Here is an 18,202-nt window from a genome sequence, read left to right as displayed (position 1 = left end):
GCAACTGTTGGAGCGCAAGCGCAAGTACGCCGCCACGCACCCGCACGCTCAATCGTTAACCGTCCACATAGCCAAATTTATCAGCCTTGAGATGCTGCCGTATAGGGTTGTGGAAACGGAGTCCTTCAAAAGTATCATGGAGGCGGCGGCCCCGCGCTACTCAGTTCCCAGTCGCCACTACTTTTCCCGATGTGCCGTCCCAGCCCTGCACGACCACGTCTCCCGCAACATTGTACGCGCCCTCACCAATGCGGTTAGTGGCAAGGTCCACTTAACTACGGACACGTGGACAAGCACAGGCGGGCAGGGCCACTACATCTCCCTGATGGCACATTGGGTGAATTTAGTGGAGGCTGGGACAGAGTCAGAGCCCGGGACCGCTCACGTCCTACCCACCCCCATAATTGCGGGCCCCAGCTCGGTGGTGGTATCTGCCGCGGTGTATGCCTCGTCCACTAAACCACCCTCCTCCTCCTCCTCCTCCTCAACCTCTGTCTCGCAATCTAGATGTGTCAGCAGCAGCAGGACGTCGCCAGCAGTCGGTGTCGCGCGGCGTGGCAGCCCAGCGGTGGGCAAGCGTCAGCAGGCCGTGCTGAAACTACTCAGCTTAGGAGATAGGAGGCACACGGCCCACGAACTGCTGCAGGGTCTGACAGAGCAGACCGACCGTTGGCTTGCGCCGCTGAGCCTCCAACTGGGCATGGTCGTGTGTGACAACGGCCGTAACCTGGTGGCGGCTCTGCAGCTCGGCAGCCTCACGCACGTGCCATGCCTGGCCCACGTCTTTAGTTTGGTGGTTCAGCGCTTTTTGAAAAGCTACCCACGCTTGTCAGACCTGCTTGTAAAGGTGCGCCGGCTCTGCGCACATTTCCGCAAGTCCCACACGGACACTGCCACCCTGCGCACCCTGCAACATCACTTTAATCTGCCAGTGCACCGACTGCTGTGCGACGTGCCCACACGGTGGAACTCTACGCTCCACATGTTGGCTAGGCTCTATGAGCAGCGTAGAGCTATAGTGGAATACCAACTCCAACATGGGCGGCGCAGTGGGAGTCAGCCTCCTCAATTCTTTTCAGAAGAGTGGGCCTGGTTGGCAGACATCTGCCAGGTCCTTCGAAACTTTGATCAGTCTACCCAGGTGGTGAGCGGCGATGCTGCAATCATTAGCGTCACCATTCCTCTGCTATGCCTCTTGAGAAGTTCCCTGCAAACCATAAAGGCAGCCGCTTTGCGCTCGGAAACAGAGCCGGGGGAAGACAGTATGTCGCTGGATAGTCAGAGCACCCTCCTGTCTATATCTCAGCGCGTTCAGGAGGAGGAGGAGGAGGATGAGGAGGATGAGGAGGAGGGGGAAGAGACAGCTTGGCCCACTGCTGACGGTACCCATGCTGGTTGCCTGTCATCATTTCAGCGTGTATGGCCTGAGGAGGAGGAGGAGGAGGAGGAGGAGGATCCTGAAAGTGATCTTCCTAGTGCGGACAGCCATGTGTTGCGTACAGGTACCCTGGCACACATGGCTGACTTCATGTTAGGATGCCTTTCTCGTGACCCTCGCATTCAACGCATTCTGGCCACTACGGATTACTGGGTGTACACACTGCTCGACCCACGCTATAAGGAGAACCTTCCCAGTCTCATTCCCGAAGAGGAAAGGGGTTCGAGAGTGTTGCTATACCACAGGACCCTTGCGGACAAGCTGATGGTAAAATTCCCATCCGACAGCGCTAGTGGCAGAAGGCGCAGTTCCGAGGGCCATGTAGCAGGGGAGGTGCGTAGATCGAGCAGCATGTACAGCCCAGACAATGCAAGGGCCTGGCCAGCTTTATGGCTCGCCAGCAAGACTGTGTCACCGCTCCCCAGTCAAGGCTGAGTCGGCGGGAGCACTGTAAAAGGATGGTGAGGGAGTACGTAGCCGATCGCACGACCATCCTCGGTGACGCCTCTGCCCCCTACAACTACTGGGTGTCGAAGCTGGACACGTGGCCTGAACTAGCGCTGTATGCCCTGGAGGTGCTTGCTTGTCCTGCGGCTAGCATCTTGTCAGAGAGGGTGTTTAGTGCGGCTGGGGGAATCATCACAGATAAGCGTACCCGCCTGTCAACCGACAGTGCCGACAGGCTAACACTCATCAAGATGAACAAAGCCTGGATTTCCCCAGACTTCTGTTCTCCACCAGCGGACAGCAGCGATACGTAAGCAATACGTAGGCTGCACCCGCGGATGGAAGCATTGTTCTCTATCACCACGGGGAAATTTCTGCTTCATCAATCTGTGTCTAATATTCCTCCTCCTCCTCCTGCTCCTCCTCCTGAAACCTCACGTAAGCACGCTGAACGGGCAATTTTTCTTAGGGCCACAAGGCTCACTCATAATTTTTCTAAACAATTTTTATATGTTTCAATGCTCTGAAAAGCGTTGGAACTTTAACTTGAACCAATTTTTCGTTAAACTGGGCTGCCTCCAGGCCTAGTTACCACTTAAGCCACATTACATTAACCAAAGCTATTAATGGGTTTCACCTGCCCTCTTGGTTGGCCATGGCCAATTTTTTTCAGGTACATTAGTACTGTTGATACAGCAATTTTTGTGGGCCCTCGCCTACAGTGTAATCAAATAAATTTTTAGCCCACCTGCATTAAGCACGACATTACTACCTCAGCTGTGTTGGGCAATGCAATGGGATATTTCTATGTACCGCCGGTGGCTTCCTGGCACCCACCCCTGCTGTGGGTCCACAGGGAATTATAAATGCATCTGTTTCCACTTGTAAAGAACCCCAGTCTGACTGGGGCATGCAGTGTGGGTCGAAGCTCACCTGCATTAAACACGACATTACTACCTCAGCTGTGTTGGGCACTGCATTGGGATATTTTTATGTACCGCCGGTGGGTTCCAGGAAGCCACCCATGCTGTCGGTTGACAGGGACTTCACAATAGGGAGTTGTACCTGCCTGTGTCTATGAATTAAAAAGCCCGGTCTGACTGGGGCATGCAGACACCTTGACAGAATGAATAGTGTGTGGCACATAGGTCCCCCATTGCTATGCCCACGTGTGCAGCTCCTGATGGCGGTGGCACAGGATTCTATTTCTCATTGCTTCTGTACAGCATTGTGGGCTATCGCCCCGCCACTTTTAAAGACAGTCGCTGCCTAGCCGTGCCAACCTCTGCAGTGTGTGCCTGCGGTTCCTCCTCATGGCAGACGCACTTCTAAATAGACATGAGGGTGGTGAGGCATTAGGGCAGCTGAAGGCTGCGCAGGGACACTTTGGTGTGCGCTGTGGGGGGGAGGGGGGGCCGTTGGGCAGCATGTAACCCAGGAGAAGTGGCAGTGGAGTGTCATGCAGGCAGTGATTGTGCTTTGTTGGAGGTAGTGTGGTGCTTAGCTAAGGTATGCCATGCTAATGAGGGCTTTTCAGAATTAAAAGTTTTTGGGAGGGGGGGGCCCCACTCTTGCCGCTATTGTGGCTTAATAGTGGGACCTGTGAACTTGAGATGCAGCCCAACATGTAGCCCCTCGCCTGCCCTATCCGTTGCTGTGTCGTTCCCATCACTTTCTTGAATTGCCCAGATTTTCACACAAGGAAACCTTAGCGAGCATCGGCGAAATACAAAAATGCTCGGGTCGCCCATTGACTTCAATGGGGTTCGTTACTCGAAACGAACCCTCGAGCATCGCGAAAAGTTCGTCCCGAATAACGAGCACCCGAGCATTTTGGTGCTCGCTCATCTCTAGTCCCCAGGAACGGTTAGGGCCTGATAGAACTTTACGTGCAATAAACTTTGGCAAACAATTATTCAAAGTTATGCAGGTACAATTCTTCACAGGGAAAACAGAACAGAGATCAGGGAGGATACACGGGATGAAACCGGTCCTACAGTCCACGTTATCTGTACAGCACCGTTCCTGGATTGGGAGCACTCTGGAGGAGGAAGGGGGTTGGGGTCACTCCACAGACACTCTGGCAGCAATTATTTACTTAAAGGATTAGCTCTAACACCCCACATGGGAGACGCGTGGGTGTAACTTGTAGCGTACTTCTACGCGGTGATCCTAACTTTGGACGGACGCGCAGAAACAACTTGTGGTTTGAATTAGTACCTTTATGATGAGTCTCTCTATACACAATTACTTATGAATGCTCTCTCTTATGGGTTTTGGGACTCACTCCACTCACATCCAGACTTCAGTCGCTACGGGATATCTCTCCTTTTCCTTCATCTTCAACTACATGGTAGCTGAAGGTGCTTCCACAAGGCTCTTTCTCTGAAGATAAGATGGAAGCTCCTTTCCCGATCTCAATCAAATCAAAATCAAATCATGGTATTTGTATAGCGCCAACTTATTCCGCAGTGCTTTCAGGTAATTATTACTTATTACCCCCCACCAAGCTGGGTTCTCATTTTACCTACCTCGGAAGGATGGAAGGCTGAGTCAACCTTGAGCCGGCTACCTGATTCATGTGGGAATCAAACTTGCAACCTCCAGGTCGTAGGCGAGAGCTTACACTCTGCACCACATGAGGCTCAATCACTCCTATTTATACCCTCACTTAAACCACATGACATACTGATACATTTTCATGCAGGCAATGATTTTATTGGAGTTAACCTCTCAAGCACCACAGCTGTGCAACACACACACTGGAAATGACAAGACAAGCTTTTCACAATGCATCTACATAAGACAAACATGTATGACATTAATGGAGGGGACCAGGATGGTGTAATGGGCCACTACACCAGTGACTTGATGTTTTTGCACATTGATACCTTCGTCATTTGCTCAAGGTCAATTACCATGATTGGGTTATGAATGAAGCAATTTAGCGCAGCTCTGGTATGCGGTCTCTCCACTCTGGTTGTCGAATGCGATTTGCTGGTTACATTCTACGCCTGTAGACAAGACTGGCAAGAGTAGCTATCTCATGGAATCCAAAAAATAAGAAGTGTCAGCGGGAAAGCCACAAGATTATCTGATGACGTATATTTATAGAGGACATGCACACTGCCGACCTTTCATGGGGTGATGCCAAAACTACAGCCTTTGATCGCCAATGATAGCAATCTTTTGTCACCTGATGGCACCCTAAAGGTTTGGAAGAACCTAAGTCTAAGTAATTGCACATGAGTTTTGGCACAGCATGCCTGATATTCCCACACAAAGTATAGTTTGGAAATGAGTGTGACTCCAACATCCATCTTCCTACTGCAGCACTCCAGAGTGCTCCTAAAGAAGTAGAAGTCATCCATTCATCACCATTACATTCTCAGCGTGCATCTCAACTTACTGGAGGTTATCTAAGCCCCTTTTCTAGCCTCCACTTTGAGTATCATGCAGATGGAAATCTTAGTGTCATTCTTCAGGTATATACACAAATGTTTCAACAAGATATGAGACTACTGATAGGTTTTCACCGACTTAGGTGACTTTAGGAATTTACTGCCATGTGAGATTAGAAATCCTGTTCTACCTGGTCTACATTCTTAGGCGTCTTGAACCGAGTCAATTCCAAGTGTATATAGGCCCCTTATCTATGATACCCTTGGCATGACAAGCTAAACATATATTACTAGATCACCAAGGGCCCTACAAGTGGGCATGAACAGCTGCCATTTCTTGGTGCTTGTTTGGTGCTATTGTTTCGCCCGGTGATGCTATGTCCCTCACTGAGTGCTTTTTTTCTTCTTCCTGTGCTTCCTTTTGCTTTCCCACTCCCTTATTCGCCATCTCCTTCTTCTTGTCTTTAGTAACACCCAGTTAGTATGACAGTTTTGATACTTCAGGTTATACACTTTCGTACACCCAAAGAACCATTCTGTTTCACTGATTGGCAGACAGTGCTCAGTATTGGAACTTCTTTATAGTGTTACTACAATGTTCTGTACTACTTCGTTATCTTGTCAATGAAAGGGAAATAAGGAAAAAGGCTTTCTGTGTAGATAAAAGTCATCAATACTTTTATCTGTATGGAGTCTGATGTTCAGCTCTTGTACGGCAAATCTCCTTCCATATTCCTAAACTATGCTAAGTAATTGATTTGCTATCACATTTACCCTGGACTGTATGTGCATGTATGCCTGAAATAAGGGGATTAGATTGTGATACTCATGGGGAACGATCTGATTACAATCTGTGAACCGCACTTACTAATATGCTGGTGCTATATAAATAATTGGAAATTAGCTAATTGGGAGGAATCACAGGGGGCTTGTATTTAGCACTGAAAAAAAAATGTATATACAACTGCAAGACTTCTGTAATAAATTCCTTCCAAACTTCTGGACCTCAGCGGTATTCAACATGCATGATAATAGATCCTTCCTTATTATTGTGCCAATTTGCACAAGAGAATGTCTTCCTGGATGAAGTGATTTGTGATAGATCAGTTATTTCTGGAGCATTGTGTCCTTGGATCAGCTTGAGATCTGGGAAATTTTTGGAGAACAAGGCATCACTTTGAATTCTCCTGCATGTTCTTCCAACCATTTCTGAACAGTTTTTGCAGTGTGACAATGAGCAATATTTTGTGTCCTGGTGGCAGGCTGTGGCCAACGGCATCCCCTACCTGCTTCTGTTGTTGGTCGTGTCCTTCAGCTACACCAGCTGCTACTTCTCTGCCCCCGTGGGGCTGGCCCATCTCTTTAGGTGCCAGGGCACAACCAACTTTTCTGCTGATGGCCAATCCAGATGGGCCTCTAGTTCTTTAAGGCACCCTTCCCCAATGGAGGATGATTGAGCAATTGTTTCCATTTGGTACACAAACGTGCATCCTGATTTTTTTCTTTTATCATTAAGAATTTGATTGAAAAACTAGCTTGATATTGAAAAACTAGCTTACCCGTCGCGCGTTGCTGCAAAGACAGACAGACATACATACATTCGTTTTTATATATAGAGATAACAACCAATCACAGCGCAGCTTTCATGTAACCTCAGCAGTATAATATATAACAACCAATCACAGCACAGCTTTCATGTAACCTCAGCAGTATAATATATAACAACCAATCACAGCACAGCTTTCATGTTACCTCAGCGGTATGATATATAACAACTAGAGATGAGCGAGCATACTCGCTAAGGCACATTAATCGAGTGAGTAGTGCCTTAGCCGAGTATCTGCCAGCTGGTCTCTAAGGATTCGGGGGCCGGTGCGGGTGACAGGTGAGTTGCGGCGGGGAGCGGGGGGGGGGGGGGGGGGGGAGAGGGAGAGAGAGATCTCCCCTCCGTTCCTGCCCGTCTCCCGCCGGCCCCCGAATCTTTAGAGACGAGCAGGGAGATACTCGGCTAAGGTACTACTCACTCCAGTAATGTGCCTTAGCGAGTATACTCGCTCATCTCTAATAACAACCAATCACAGCGCAGCTTTCATGTTACCTTAGCAGTATAAGAAATAGCAACCAATCACAGCGCAGCTTGTTCCCTCAGCAGTATAAGGAATAGCAACCAATCACAGCGCAGCTTTCATGTTTCCTCAGCGGTATAAGAAATAGCAACCAATCACAGTGCAGCTTTTATTTTACCTCAGTGGTATAAAAAATAGCAACCAATCACAGCGCAGCTTTTATGTTACCTCACCAGTATAAGAAATAGCAACCAATCACAGCGCAGCTTTTATGTTACCTCATCGGTATAAGAAATAGCAACCAATCACAGCGCAGCTTTCATTTTACCTCAGCGGTATAATATATAACACAACCAATCACAGTGCAGCTTTCATGTGACCTGAGCAGTGTAAGAAATAGCAAAAAATCATGGCGCAGCTTTCATGTTACCTCAGCAATATAAGAAAGAGCAACCAATCACAGCACAGCTTTCATGTAACCTCAGTAGTATAAGATATAACAACCAATCACAGCGCAGCTTTCATGCTACCTCAGCAGTTTAGAACGTAACAACTAATCACAGGGCAGCTTTGATGTTAATGTAGCATTTTAAGAAATAGCAACCAATCAAAGCACAGCTTTCATGTTACCTCATTAGTATATGTAACAACCAATCACAGCGCAGCTTTCATGTTACCTCGGCAGTATAAGGAATAGCAACCAATCACAGCACAGCTTTCATGTTACATCAGCAGTATAAGAAATAACAACCAATCACAGCGCAGCTTTCATGTTACCTCAACAGTATAAGAAATAGCAACCAATCACAGCACAGCTTTCATGTTACCTCAGCAGTATAATATATAACAACCAATCACAGCACAGCTTTCATGTTACCTCAACAGTATAAGAAATAGCAACCAATCGCAGCGCAGCTTTCATGTTACCTCAGCGGTATAAGAAATAGCAACCAATCACAGTGCAGCTTTTATTTTACCTAAGTGGTATAAGAAATAACAACCAATCACAGCACAGCTTTTATGTGACCTCAGCAGTATAAGAAATCGCAACTAATCACAGTGCAGCTTTCATGTGACCTCAGCAGTATAAGAAAGAGCAACCAATCACAGCGCAGCTTTCATTTTACCTCAGCGGTATAAGAAATAGCAACCAATCACAGTGCAGCTTTTATTTTACCTCAGTGGTATAAGAAATAACAACCAATCACAGCGCGGCTTTCATGTTACCTCAGCGGTATAAGAAATAGCAACCAATCACAGTGCAGCTTTTATTTTACCTCAGTGGTATAAGAAATAACAACCAATCACAGCGCGGCTTTCATGTTACCTCAGCGGTATAAGAAATAGCAACCAATCACATCGCAGGTTTCATGTTACCTCAGTATAATATATAACAACAGATCACAGCGCAGCTTTCATGTTACCTCAGCGGTATTAGGCCTCCTTCCCATGGACGGATTTCCACCGCGTAATACGTGGCGGAAATCCGTTGCGTTGCCCGCAGCTATTAGGTTCTATTGAACCTAATAGCTCAATGCTTACGGTGCGGAATTCCACTGCGGAATTCCGCACCGTAAAATCTCCCGTCCTCACCGGCGGCATGCTCTATTTGCCACGGGTGTACGCACAGACGTGCAGTCAATGGAAGCCGTCCGTTCACGCTATCTTCCGCTGTAGCACAGTGAAATCGCCTCTCTGCCTAACGCCGCCGCGTCATATGACGCGGCTGGCGCGTCATATGACACGGCCGGCCGCATCATGTGACGCTGTTGGCGTGTCATGTGACGTGCCCCGCGTGTCACATGACGCTGCGGCGCATCACGCTGAAGCGTCATGCGGGTCCCAGGATGCCGGATCCGCAGGTAAGTATGGGGTCTCTGGGGGCGCCAAAATGGGCGGAGCCCGTCACGGTCATGTGCAGCCGGCCTAAGATATAGCAACCAGTCACAGTGCACCTTTCATGCTACCTCAGCAGTATAATATATAACAACCAATCACAGCACAGCTTTCATGTTACCTCAGCAGTATAGGAAATAGCAACCAATCAGAGCACAGCTTTCATTTTACCTGAGCATTCTCAATATCCAGCAATTGTCTTGCGAAACGTTCGGCGGATGCATCATTTTCTGGTTGAACACTCATCCCGTTGCTTGTAATGCCTTTTGCTTTTGTGCTTGAGATGGAAATCGAACGATCTTTGTCTGGAGGGCATAACTGTCGACGATGCTCGCAGGATAGTAATCTTCCCAGGAGTGTACTCAACAACTTCCCAAAGTTTCATGGCGATCGGATGAATGGTGTAGTAATGCATAAAGGACAAAGAGACACACACAGACACACAGACATACATTTTTATATATATATAGATAAGATTTTAGCAAACAACAAATAGAGGGCGATTCATACAAATGTTTGATAAGATAATTGACAAATATTGAGCTACATATATAAAGACGAAAGCCCTCACTGATTCACTGACTGACTCGCCACTAATTCTCCAACTTCCCGATGTCATAGAAACATCATATTTGGCACAATCATAGATTATGTCAAAAATAGGAAAAGTAAAGAGGTCCCAACTCGATTATTCAATTCTAGCGCAAAAGAATTAGCGTCCAAATTTTATGTGCGGAATCTAATTCTCTCACTTCCTGATGTCATTTTATATAAAGGAAACGTCGCACGGTTACCTCCCCGTGGTGTTTCCTGGGTAACACAAAGAACCATGCAAAATGGTGAACATATGTTTTTCCTCAGTATCTCTAAAGTAACCACGACTTCATAAGATTTTCCGTGTGAACACCAGATAAACACCAGTACCAAATTAACTCGGGCGAAGCCGGGTATATCAGCTGATGTATAATAAATTATATCAATGCAACATTTAAAATGTACATACCCATATCAATAGAGAAAAGAAAGAGTTAAACAAATGAAGTAGTGAAACTAAAAATAAGAATGGTAAAGTGGGATGAAGGGGCTTTATAACCAGAAAATGGTTCAAAGAGACAAATAATGAATCCAGGAGTTCTACATCAAGTAATATTTATTAAGGGAATTGTAAGAAGGGCAGAGACTTTTTTAGAAGAGCTATGCCCTTAAATAAGGGAGATTAGGGCTGTAATAGAAGGAGACCTGGGGGACTTCCAATTTCTAGCTATCATGTGTTTCGCAGAAAGGAGGATGTGACAAATCAACTTCCTAAAGTATGAGGGAAGTGAGTTGGAGTCACGTACGAGGAGCACCATAGCAGGGTTATTGGAAATTGTCACTCCTAATCAAGGATAATACTTCTTCCCAAACTGAGGTCAAAACCTGACAGCTCCAAAAAATGTGGATTATGGAGCCTGGGTAACCCCAGTCCTAGTTCTTTGATTGATTAAGAAATGTAGTATATATAATAGTAGGAATGTAAGTTTGGTGCTCCAAGCCCCCCGCCCATGCTGAAGGTAGATAATAGATGAAGTTACTAGAGATGAGCGAACACCAAAATGTTCAGGTGCTCGTTACTCGGGACGAACTTTTCGCGATGCTCGAGGGTTCGTTTCGAACAACGAACCCCATTGAAGTCAATGGGCGACCAGAGCATTTTTGTATTTCGCCGATGCTCGCTAAGGTTTTCATGTGTGAAAATCTGGGCAATTCAAGAAAGTGATGGGAATGACACAGAAACGGATAGGGCAGGCGAGGGGCTACATGTTGGGCTGCATCTCAAGTTCCCAGGTCCCACTATTAAGCCACAATACCGGTCCCACTATTAAGCCCCCCCCCCCCTCCCAACAACTTTTACTTCTGAAAAGCCCTCATTAGCATGGCATACCTTTGCTAAGCACCACACTAGCTACAACAAAGCACAATCACTGCCTGGATGACACTCCGCTGCCACTTCTCCTGGGTTACATGCTGACCAACCGCCCCCCCTCCCCCCCACAGCGCACACCAAAGTGTCCCTGCGCAGCCTTCAGCTGCCCTCATGCCACGCCACACTCATGTCTATTTAGAAGTGCGTCTGCCATGAGGAGGAACCGCAGGCACACACTGCAGAGGGTTGGCACGGCTAGGCAGCGGCCCTCTTTAAAAGGGGCGGGGCGATAGCCCACAATGCTGTACAGAAGCAATGAGAAATAGAATCCTGTGCCACCACCATCAGGAGCTGCACACGTGGGCATAGCAATGGGGAACCTATGTGCCACACACTATTCATTCTGTCAAGGTGTCTGCATGCCCCAGTCAGACTGGTAATATGTACCTTAACAGTAATCGCGTTGGTGGTAATGTGGTGGTGACTGCGGACCTAGTAGCACGGTTGTATTTTGTTGGTTTTCGGAATGCGGCCAGGATTAAGTGGGCCGTGGCGGGGGGATGGTGTGGGGGCTCTCGTTGTGTCGGTAAAGGTGAAATTCTTGGACTGCCACCAGACGAACCAATGCAAAGACATTTGCCAAGAATGTTTTCCCTGTTGGAGGAGGAGGGGGATGTTTTTGAGGCACTACGTGTCCTCTCCACGTGTCCGTGGTTATATGCACCTTTACAGTAACCGCGTTGGTGGTAATGTGGTGGTGACTGCGGACCTAGTAGCACGGTTGTATTTTGTTGGTTTTCGGAATGCGGCCAGGATTAAGTGGGCCGTGGCGGGGGGATGGTGGGGGGGCTCTCGTTGTGTCGGTAAAGGTGAAATTCTTGGACTGCCACCAGACAAACCAATGCAAAGACATTTGCCAAGAATGTTTTCCCTGTTGGAGGAGGAGGGGGATGTTTTTGAGGCACTACGTGTCCTCTCCACGTGTCCGTGGTTATATGCACCTTTACAGTAACCGCGTTGGTGGTAATGTGGTGGTGACTGCGGACCTAGTAGCACGGTTGTATTTTGTTGGTTTTCGGAATGCGGCCAGGATTAAGTGGGCCGTGGCGGGGGGATGGTGTGGGGGCTCTCGTTGTGTCGGTAAAGGTGAAATTCTTGGACTGCCACCAGACGAACCAATGCAAAGACATTTGCCAAGAATGTTTTCCCTGTTGGAGGAGGAGGGGGATGTTTTTGAGGCACTACGTGTCCTCTCCACGTGTCCATGGTTATATGCACCTTTACAGTAACCGCGTTGGTGGGAAATGACCTCGTCGCCATCATGTCTTTGGGAAGCCTCTGTTTCCACACCCCAGAGACATACCATTAGCAGCGGTATAGGCAGAGGCCAGAATTCGTAACATTTCAGCCGTAGCATTAGGACAGGCCCCACTAACATATCACTAGCAGCATTATAGGAGGAGCGCAGTCTTCGTTCCATGTCAGCAATAGTAGCACTCAAGACAGGCCCCAGTAACAATTCCGAAGCAGCAGTATAGCGGGAGCGCAGTCTTCGTTCCATGTCAGCAATAGTAGCACTCAAGACAGGCCCCAGTAACAATTCCGAAGCAGCAGTATAGCGGGAGCGCAGTCTTCGTTCCATGTCAGCAATAGTAGCACTCAAGACAGGCCCCAGTAACAATTCCGAAGCAGCAGTATAGCGGGAGCGCAGTCTTCGTTCCATGTCAGCAATAGTAGCACTCAAGACAGGCCCCAGTAACAATTCCGAAGCAGCAGTATAGCGGGAGCGCAGTCTTAGTTCCATTTCAGTAGCCTTAGTATAGCCAAGGCCCAAGTTACATTTATGTAGCTAAAGTGTAGGCCAACCCCACACACCTTTCTGTACCATGAGTGCAGGCGAAGAACATACAAATTGCTATGATTACACTGTAGGTGAGGGCCCCAAAAATTTGGTGTACCAACAGTACTAATGTACCTCAGTAAAAATTGGCCATGCCCAACCAAGATGGCAGGTGAATCGCTTTGGTTAATGTGGCTTAAGTGGTAACTACGCCTGGAGGCAGCCCAGTGTAACGAAAAATTGGTTCAAGTTAAAGTTCCAATGCTTTTAAGCGCATTGAAACTTATAAAAATTGTTCAGAAAAATTATTTGAGTGAGCCTTGTGGCCCTAAGAAAAATTGCCCGTTCAGCGTGATTACGTGAGGTTTCAGGAGGAGGAGCAGGAGGAGGAGGAGGAATATTAGACACAGATTGATGAAGCAGAAATGTCCCCGTTTTGGATGGTGAGAGAGAACGTAGCTTCCATCCGCGGGTGCAGCCTACGTATTGCTTACGTATCGCTGCTGTCCGCTGGTGGAGAACAGAAGTCTGGGGAAATCCAGCCTTTGTTCATCTTGATGAGTGTTAGCCTGTCGGCACTGTCGGTTGACAAGCGGCTACGCTTATCTGTGATGATTCCCCCAGCCGCACTAAACACCCTCTCCGACAAGACGCTAGCCGCAGGACAAGCAAGCACCTCCAGGGCATACAGCGCTAGTTCAGGCCACGTGTCCAGCTTCGACACCCAGTAGTTGTAGGGGGCAGAGGCGTCACCGAGGATGGTCGTGCGATCTGCTACGTACTCCCTCACCATCCTTTTACAGTGCTCCCGCCGACTCAGCCGTGACTGGGGAGCGGTGACACAGTCTTGGTGGGGAGCCATAAAGCTGGCCAGGCCCTTAAAGACTGTTGCACTGCCTGGGATGTACATGCTGCTCGATCTACGCACATCCCCTGCTACCTTGCCCTCGGTACTGCGCCTTCTGCCACTAGCGCTGTCGGCTGGGAATTTTACCATCAGCTTGTCCGCAAGGGTCCTGTGGTATAGCAACACTCTCGAACCCCTTTCCTCTTCGGGAATGAGACTGGGAAGGTTCTCCTTATACCGTGGATCGAGCAGTGTGTACACCCAGTAATCCGTCGTGGCCAGAATGCGTGCAACGCGAGGGTCACGAGAAAGGCATCCTAACATGAAGTCAGCCATGTGTGCCAGGGTACCTGTACGCAACACATGGCTGTCTTCACTAGGAAGATCACTTTCAGGATCCTCCTCCTCCTCCTCCTCAGGCCATACACGCTGAAAGGATGACAGGCAATCAGCCGGTGTACCGTCAGCAGCGGGCCAAGCTGTCTCTTCCCCCTCCTCCTCATCCTCCTCATGCTCCTCCTCCTCCTCCTGTACGCGCTGAGAAATAGACAGGAGGGTGCCCTGACTATCCAGCGGCATACTGTCTTCCCCCGCCCCGTTTCCGAGCGCAAAGCAGCTGCCTTTATGGTTTGCAGGGAATTTCTCAAGATGCATAGCAGAGGAATGGTGACGCTAATGATTGTAGCATCGCCGCTCACCACCTGGGTAGACTCCTCAAAATTACCAAGGACATGGCAGATGTCTGCCAACCAGGCCCACTCTTCTGAAAGGAATTGAGGAGGCTGACTCCCACTGCGCCGCCCATGTTGGAGTTGGTATTTGACTATAGCTCTACGCTGTTCATAGAGCCTGGCCAACATGTGGAGCGTAGAGTTCCACCGTGTGGGCACGTCGCACAGCAGTCGGTGCACTGGCAGCTTAAAGTGATGTTGCAGGGTGCGCAGGGTGGCAGCGTCCGTGTGGGACTTGCGGAAATGTGCGCAGAGCCGGCGCGCCTTTACGAGCAGGTCTGACAAGCGTGGGTAGCTTTTCAGAAAGCGCTGAACCACCAAATTAAAGACGTGGGCCAGGCATGGCACGTGCGTGAGGCTGCCGAGCTGCAGAGCCGCCACCAGGTTATGGCCGTTGTCACACACGACCATGCCCGGTTGGAGGCTCAGCGGCGCAAGCCAGCGGTCGGTCTGCTGTGTCAGACCCTGCAGCAGTTCGTGGGCCGTGTGCCTCTTATCGCCTAAGCTGAGTAGTTTCAGCACGGACTGCTGACGCTTGCCCACCGCTGTGCTGCCACACCGCGCGACACCGACTGCTGGCGACATGCTGCTGCTAACACATCTTGATTGCGAGACAGAGGAGGAGGAGGAGGAGGAGGGTGCTTTAGTGGAGGAAGCATACACCTCCGCAGATACCACCACCGAGCTGGGGCCCGCAATTCTGGAGGTGGGTAGGACATGAGCGGTCCCAGGCTCTGACTCTGTCCCAGCCTCCACTAAATTCACCCAATGTGCCGTCAGGGAGATGTAGTGGCCCTGCCCGCCTGTGCTTGTCCACGTGTCCGTAGTTAAGTGGACCGTGGCAGTAACCACGTTGGTGAGGGCGCGTACAATGTTGCGGGAGACGTGGTCGTGCAGGGCTGGGACGGCACATCGGGAAAAGTAGTGGCGACTGGGAACTGAGTAGCGCGGGGCCGCCGCCTCCATGATACATTTGAAGGACTCCGTTTCCACAACCCTATACGGCAGCATCTCAAGGCTGATGAATTTTGCTATGCGGACGGTTAACGTTTGAGCGTGCGGGTGCGTGGCGGCGTACTTGCGCTTGCGCTCCAACATTTGCGCAAGCGACGGCTGGACGGTGCGCTGAACTACACTGCTGGATGGGGCCGAGGACAGCGGAGGTGAGGGTGTGGGTGCAGGCCAGGAGACGGTAGTGCCTGTGTCCTGAGAGGGGGGTTGCATCTCAGTGGCAGGTTGGGGCACAGGGGGAGAGGCAGGGGTGCAAACCGGAGGTGCTGAACGGCCTACGTCCCACCTTGTGGGGTGCTTGGCCATCATATGTCTGCGCATGGTGGTGGTGGTGAGGCTGTTGGTGTTGGCTCCCCGGCTGAGCTTTGCGCGACAAAGGTTGCACACCACTGTTCGTCGGTCGTCAGGCGTCTCTGTGAAAAACTGCCAGACCTTAGAGCACCTCGGTCTCTGCAGGGTGGCATGGCGCGAGGGGGCGCTTTGGGAAACAGTTGGTGGATTATTCGGTCTGGCCCTGCCTCTACCCCTGGCCACCGCACTGCCTCTTGCAACCTGCCCTGCTGATGCCCTTGACTCCCCCTCTGAAGACCTGTCCTCCTGAGTAAGCGTTGCACACCAGGTGGGGTCAGTCACCTCATCGTCCTGCTGCTCTTCCTCCGAATCCTCTGTGCGCTGCTCCCTCGGACTTACTGCCCTTACTACTACCTCACTGCAAGACAACTGTGTCTGATCGTCATCGTCCTCCTCACCCACAGAAAGTTGTTGAGACAGTTGGCGGAAGTCCCCAGCCTCTTCCCCCGGACCCCGGGAACTTTCGAATGGTTGGGCATCAGTGACGATAAACTCCTCTGGTGGGAGAGGAACCGCTGCTGCCCAATCTAAGCAGGGGCCCGAGAACAGTTCCTGGGAGTGTTCCCGCTCCTGAGCAGGTGTCATTGTAGTGGAGTGAGGAGGCTGGGAGGAAGGAGGAGCAGCAGACAGAGGATTCTGATTTGCAGCAGTGGACGGCGCAGAACTGCGGGTGGACGATAGGTTGCTCGAAGCACTTTCTGCCATCCAGGACAGGACCTGCTCACACTGCTCATTTTCTAATAACCGTCTCCCGCGTGGACCCATTAATTGGGCGATGAATGTGGGGACGCCAGAAACGTGCCTCTCTCCTAATCGCGCAGCAGTCGGCTGCGACACACCTGGATCAGGAGCTCGGCCTGTGCCCACACCCTGACTTGGCCCTCCGCGTCCTCGGCCGCGTCCACGTCCTCTAGGCCTACCCCTACCCCTCAGCATGCTGTATTACCAGTGATTTGATTTCACAGGCAGCTAATAAATTGGCGCAAGACTGCAGGCCAAATATAATTTTTTCCCTTTTTTGAAAACGAAAGGCCCCACTGCCTCTAGTGAATGTATAATCTAAGTTTAATAACTGTGCTGTTTTCCTGCTAATGTGTCACAGAACGTGAGGGTAGCAGAGTTATTAACTGTGGCAGAGCAGGTATTTTTTTTCCCAATTAAGGAAAGCAAATGGCGAAGCCAGCAGTAAACGTAGCTGGGTGCGTCTGATTTTTAAAGGTTGCACACGCAGCCGACACGTGTCCACCGCCCTTAGGACGGACAGAGGCAGGACAAATAGAATTATTTTCCGTTTTTTTGCACCAAAAGGCAGCACTGCGTATATTCAATGAACATGAGAAGTTTAATAACTGTGCTGTTTTCCTGCTAATGTGTCACAGAACGTGAGGGTAGCAGAGTTATTAACTGTGGCAGAGCAGGTATTTTTTTTCCCAATTAAGGAAAGCAAATGGTGAAGCCAGCAGTAAACCGTAGCTGGGTGCGTCTGATTTTTAAAGGTTGCACACGCAGCCGACACGTGTCCACCGCCCTTAGGACGGACAGAGGCAGGACAAATAGAATTATTTTCCGTTTTTTTGCACCAAAAGGCAGCACTGCGTATATTCAATGAACATGAGAAGTTTAATAACTGTGCTGTTTTCCTGCTAATGTGTCACAGAACGTGAGGGTAGCAGAGTTATTAACTGTGGCAGAGCAGGTATTTTTTTTCCCAATTAAGGAAAGCAAATGGCGAAGCCAGCAGTAAAACGTAGCTGGGTGCGTCTGATTTTTAAAGGTTGCACACGCAGCCGACACGTGTCCACCGCCCTTAGGGCGGACAGAGGCAGGACAAATAGAATTATTTTCCGTTTTTTTGCACCAAAAGGCAGCACTGCGTATATTCAATGAATAATAACTGTGTTGTGGCCCTGCCTACACAATTCTTTCCCTGCAGTATCAATGGAGGGTGCAATGCTCTGCAGAGGCGATTTTGAGAAGTAAAAAAAAATGCAGCACAGCTAACAGCAGCCAGCACAGTACTGCACACGGATAAATATGGCCCTAGAAAGGACCGTTGAGGTTCTTGAAGGCTACACTCACTCCTAACACTCTCCCTGCCTATGCAGCACTTCTGTCCCTAATGCCAGGTGCAACGCTCTGCAGAGGCGATTTTGAGAAAAAAAAAATCCCACTGCTAACAGCAGCCAACACACAGCTATCAGTGGCCCTAATAAGGACCTTTGGGGGGTCTTGAAGCCTACACTAACTACCAATTCTTTCCCTACAGCA

This window comes from Eleutherodactylus coqui, chromosome 2 (genome assembly GCF_035609145.1).
Source record: "Eleutherodactylus coqui strain aEleCoq1 chromosome 2, aEleCoq1.hap1, whole genome shotgun sequence".
Lineage (NCBI taxonomy): Eukaryota > Metazoa > Chordata > Amphibia > Anura > Eleutherodactylidae > Eleutherodactylus > Eleutherodactylus coqui.
Note: the sequence above shows the minus strand (reverse complement) of the source record.